This window comes from Ursus maritimus, unplaced genomic scaffold, assembly GCF_017311325.1.
Source record: "Ursus maritimus isolate PB19 unplaced genomic scaffold, ASM1731132v1 scaffold_14, whole genome shotgun sequence".
NCBI classification, from domain to species: domain Eukaryota; kingdom Metazoa; phylum Chordata; class Mammalia; order Carnivora; family Ursidae; genus Ursus; species Ursus maritimus.
Window position 1 is genome coordinate 61,255,140 of NW_024423786.1, and position 6,035 is coordinate 61,261,174.

The window sequence follows — 6,035 nt, forward strand, 5'->3', positions numbered from 1 at the left end:
CCCGCCCCAGGGCTCCCTCCTCTCCCGGGAGCCCCAAGACCCCCACAGGGCACTAGGCCTTCCCACCCCCACCCCCGCCCCACGGAACCCACACACCGAGGATCAGGTCCCTGCATCCCCACCTCCCGATCTCCATCCCCAGCCCCCCAGGGGTCTTCCCCCAGCACACCCAGGCCCCGATCCCTGCAGGGGTCTCAAGCTCCAGGACCCCATTCCCCGCCCTTCCAGAGGTCTCTCCACCCACTGGGGTCGGTTACCTACCTCCCTTCCCTCCCCAGGGTCGGTCCCCGCAGGAACCTACGGCCCCGCAGTACAAGCCCTCCACCCAGAGCCCCCTCGGGCGTCCTCGTGCTCCCGCTTCGGCTCCGCTCCTGCCCTCCAGAGTCCTCCCAACCCCAGCCCGGGACCCTTCCCTCCCCCACCGTCGTCCCCCCGCCAGCGTCCGCCGCGCTCGAACCCGGGCAGCCGCACCTCTCACCTTCAGCCGAAGATGGTGGCGCCGGCGCACGTCCCCACCCGCGACCACAGATCCGGCCCCTCAGTCCCAAACCCACCGCTGCCTCCGCCGGGCTCCTTTAGCACTGCTGCTCGGGGCTGCCCCACCCACTCCCACCCTCATTGGGCCAGCTCCACGCCCGTCACCGCCGCCCCCAGACCCACTGGTCCGTTTGCGCGCCCATCTCCAAGGGAAGACGTTAGCAACCCGAACGAAGCTACCTTCCAGAGGTCCGCTCCCTCCACCCACCTGGAAGGACGCTCATTGGCTCCCGCTCCCCGCCCAGGCCGCCGGAGCCCCAACCTCATAGGCCGCTCCGCACGCCCGTCATGGATTCCGGGAGGTGCGGCCGGGGCAGTGGCGGGCGATTGGCTAGCGCCCGCGGAGATGGACAGCCGAGGCCGGCCGGGCGCCTGCGAGCCCGCGGGGCAGCGGCTGCGGACTCCGTGGGGGCCTGTGCCGTCCGGCCGCTGGGGCAGGTGTGCGGCGGCGGGAGCCCCGAGCTGCGCCCGGACGCGCCTCTACCGGCGTCGGGCCGCTGCGGCAGCCCATTCGGGCGCCTCGCCGCCCCCCCTCCCTGCCGCAGCCGGCGTGTCCCGCAGCGGCACCGGCTGCCACCGCCGAGTCGCGGGCCCCCCGGCGCAGCCCGCAGGGGCGGGGCCGGAGCGCGGTCCAGAGGCCTTACGTCACCCCCGGAGCTGCGGGGGGCGGGGGCCGCGGCTCTGCGGCTCACCTGCAGTGGGGGAGGGGGCGGGGCTCTCCGCGGCTCTGCCCATGCGCAAGGGCTCTGCGGGGGCCCCAGGCGCGCTCCCAGGCCGCCGGGCTGACCCTGTCGCGGTCGGCGGAGCGCCGGGCGCCGACCCCCCTTCCTCCGCTGCTGCAGTTTTGGTGTTTGCGAGGGGAGGGGCCTCCTTACCCAGGCTCCTGGCTGCGCTGAGATTCCAGAACGAGAGGCGAGCCTGCCTGGGAGAGAAGATTTGGGGAAAGGACTTCGTTCACTTCATTCATTCGTTCCTTCTTTCATTCATTCGTTCATCACGCGGAGCTCCCTACGTGGGAGGGGCTTGTGAGGTTTTGCAGAGCTGTCGTAGCCCCTGGGGCCTATGAGCTCCTTGAAGGCCTTAGAAAATGTTTGAGAACTGGGGGCGGGGTTGGAGGGGAGGTTCCAAAATAAGGAAAGGAAACTGGAAAAATTGAAGTTAATAAATATTTAATGAAATATCTGCAGATCTAGTCAACTGCAGCAGGACTCGTACATGATTACATATAAATATAATAAAGGTTAAGTCACAAGATCAAAATGAATTATTCTCACAAAAACTGCACATCATCAGAAACGCTTTCAAAAATTTTTACAGTAAAATGCGATTTTTAATGTGGGAAATGGGTGCGCTTTAATGAGTGTGATATAAGTGGGTTAAGCCTCGGAAATTTCAGTCTGGTAAAAAGTGAATAAAGCAAAAAAAAAAAAAAAAAAAAAAAGGCAGGAAATGATAAGGAAGGGCTGGTGGAATCCAGAGAAGGCTCCAAGAGGCAGCTGAGTGCAGAGTTCTTCCTGGGGAAGTCGGAATCAGGTCCTGTGTCTGTGTCCTTTGTCCTAGTAGAGTGCATCTGGTCTCCCACCCCCACCAGCCGGCTGCCCCTTGTCCAGGTGTCTTGTGACTTGGCTCCATGAAGAGGTCTGCTCTTAATGCAGTCTGCACATAGAGTACAAGTGAAATGTACAAAATACGGAAGCGATATTCCTCTTCTGAATTCCTCTTCTGACATTCCTCTTCTGAATCTTTAAGTGTGTTCAGAGAGGGCCAAAGACTCCATCTGTAATCCATCTCAGCTTTGTCAGCCACTGGGCATTTCACCATGCGGTGTTCCATGCCTACAGCAGCCATCCACACAGAGACAGCCCTGTTAGCCACCAACTCTGTGGTTTCTCACAATTTGAAAACAGACTCAGTGGATCATCAGAAGGAGAGGGCGGGAAGCTCATCAGAATTAATCATCACAAAGATGTTAGTCTTAATGAGAAATCAGTCATAAAGAGAATGTCCCCAAATGTATGTCTTGTCCCTGTGACTCTCCCAACACTTGGGCCCAATGTTTTTAAAAGCTTGCTGGAAATCTCTACCTGGATGAAAGGGAAATTGCAAAGCAATAAAGCCTCGTATCTCTTTTCTTCCCATTTTCACTTCATCCCACCGCCCAAACTCACCCTCTCCCCAGCTTCCTTTGTCTGTTAATGAAGCCAGCCTTGAAACCCCTGATTCCTTCCTCTCCAATGGCTCCAATATCCTGTCCCTCTCTACCTCCCTCATCCAGGCTCCTCTGAGTCGAGTCTCACCCCATGGAGCTCTATCCTAGAATCTGCTGCCGTTTGGATGAGGATTTTGAACCAAGGAGACCTGGCTTTGAATCCGTCTCTGCCATTACTAGGTGTTTAAACTTTGATCAATTCCTTAATGTCATCTTTAGAAAGGGGATATGAATGGATACTTCAAAGACTCATTCAGTGGATATGTAACAGGATATGTAACAGGATGTACTTGGGGGGGAAGACGCATTATGAAATAGATTGAAATTGTTTCTTAGTCTACAAGTTCATTATGAGTGAAAGAGATCTTTCCACTCTTTCTCCATAGTAATTTTTGCTGACAGTCTAGGCTGCTTTGCCCCCAAAAGAGAAAGTTCACAGACCATTGTTTTGCACAGTCTAGGTCATAAGTCCAAACTCATTCCCTCACGGTGGTTACAGCCCACGAACCTGTTTTGTTCTAAACTGTTTTGTTCCATCTGCACAAGGCTGATATGAAGCATTTTTTTTTTAATTTGAATGAATTCCAACATTTACAAATCAAGAGCTATCCAACTCCATTAGCCAGTAGGGAAATGCAAACCAAAGTCATAATGAGATACCATTTCCTACCCCCCCCCCCAATGACTAGAATCAAAAAGACAGACAACAACAAATATTGGTGAGGACACAGAGACACAGGAATCCTCAGTCATTTCTGGGAGGAATATAAAATGGTGCAGCGACTCTGAGAAATCATTTGCCACTTCCTTAAAAAGTTAAATACGGGGCGCCTGGGTGGCTCAACTGGTTAAGTGCCAGACTCTTGATTTAGGCTCAGATCTTGAGCTCAGGGTCGTGAGTTCAAGCCCTGAGTTGGGCTCTGCACTGGGCATGGAGCCTACTTAGAAAAAAAAGGAGCACAACAACATGGGTGAAACTTGAAGACACTACCCTCAGACACAGAGACCACATTTTGTATGATCCCATTTATATGAAATATCTGTAAAGGGCAAAACAGAAAGTAGAACAGTAGTTGCCTGGGTGAGGGCCAGGGTGGGGAGAGGAGGGACAGCACAGGGATTAGCAGAAAATAGACATGAGGGATCCTACCGGGATGATGAAAATGTTCTAAAATTGATTCACCATGATGATTGCCCAACTTGGTAAACTTACTAAAAAAAAAATCACTGCATTTTATACTGTGAATGACATGATTTGCAAAGTACACCTTATTAAAGTGCTTTTTTAAAAATAGGGAAAAAAAGAGCTATCGCATGAAAATCCAGATTTCTGGTTTCCCTTGAAAAATTGGAAGATCTGGAAATTTGACCACAGTTTGGTGGTGCCTGGGCTGCCACTCCTTCTTAGACCAAGCATGTGCCCCAGAGTCCCTCAGCTACCACTAACCCCCATGGTCTGTCAGAGCCGAACTGCTTCATTCAGTGCCGTTCTTTGCCTGGTCTTTTTAGGCATTTATTTGAGGTTTTCAGTCCTTGTTATGCCTGTTGAGGAATTTCAAGCCAGATCACCCGAGAGAGATAGAAGGGTGGTATTTTTGAGTTGAAGAACTGTTTCCCTGGGGTTCTAGCTGGCACTGGATTCTTGATCTCAGGGTCCTGAGTTCGAGCCCCACGCTGGGCGTGGAGCCTACATACATACATACATACATACATACATACATACATACATACATAAATAAATAAAAAGAACTGTTTCCCTCACGGTAGTGAAGGTGTCAGAGGTTTAGTGTAGAGTGCCCATGAGAAGTACAGAGAGGAGTCCCCTTTCAACATGATTCCTGGGCATGGGAGTACCTTGGGGGCACAAACTATTAAAGTGACCACCTCACAGCCCTCCTGGGGCAATAATGTCTGACCTGAAAGATCAATGCTCACCTATGGACATCTTCAATCAGCAGAAGTAATGGGAGAAACAGAGACTCCGATGAGCTGAAAAAGAAAAAATCTTCTAGACTTTTCTTGGGCTCCTTAAACTCTGGAGTTCTGGGGTGGTGGGGGGGAACAAACGAGCCTGAAATTTCCTAATGTAAGGCTTCTTACCAACCATGAAGGATAAGGTTAAGTCAGATTTAATGTGATTTAGAAAAATGAAAGCGCGAGAGTCCCTACATCCTAATGTCTTAGAGCAAGTCATACCTGTGGCAAATACTTTTTTTTTTTTTTTGAAATGCCGATGGAGTGTCTTGTGTGTCTAGGGATGGTGCCAGATGTCAAGGAAATACTTATGTCAACATAAGCATGGTCCCTAACCCTAAGGAGCATACAGTCTAGCAGGAAATATAAGCAAATAGGCAGATAATTATAATTATAGATAACTATATAATTACAGAGCAGGGGTTCCTAATCCGGGGTCCATGGAAACCTAAAGAATTTTAGTTCTATAAAACCTTTGAATCATATGCAAAATTTATTGTGTGTTTTTCTTTTTTCTCCCCCCCCCCCCCCCCACCGGTTAGAAGATCTACAGGTCTTTGCAGATTCCCAGAGAGGCCTCTGATCCAAAAATGTTGAGGGAATGCAATATAGTATGGTAAGTACTATACCATGGGAAACACAGCAAGATCCAGGGACCCCTAAGAGGGACAATTAACTCAGAATGGTGGCAGGGGTGGGGATGGAGAAAGTTCCAGAAAGTCTCCTTAGAGAAATTTTTTATTTTGAAAATATAATCTGAATAAGGCATTCACCAGACAAAGACAGGAGCAAAATTCTCTCAGAGAAAACAGCAGGGAACCACGGGGGAGTTTTAATTTGAAGAGTAACAAGACCCATGACCGGGTTTGTGTTTTGGAAGGATCACTCTGGTTACAACGTGGATGATGGATTGAAGCAGGGTACAAGGTCACAGCAGCAAAGAGTCCAGCTCAGGGATGCTGGTGAGCTGGTCCCAGCAGGCTGGAAGGATGGTGATTACTGGTGCAAGGATTAAGCAAGGTATTTTAAATGCCCAGCTGATGCATGAAGATATGACAGTGCCCCGCATGGTGCATAAGCATATCTTCAGTGCCTAGCACAATGCTTGACATGTCATAAATAGATTCCCTTCCTCGTCATCTCCTGGCCTCCTGAACTAAAGACACACCTTCCCTGAATCCTGCACACACATTTTTATAGAAGGACCAATCTAAAACTCCTTACACATTTTTGCCTCCGACCCTGTACCCTCCTTCAAGACCAGTGCCGTCCCATAGATGTGAAGGTTAGCCACCAATGCGTACCCCATCAGTTA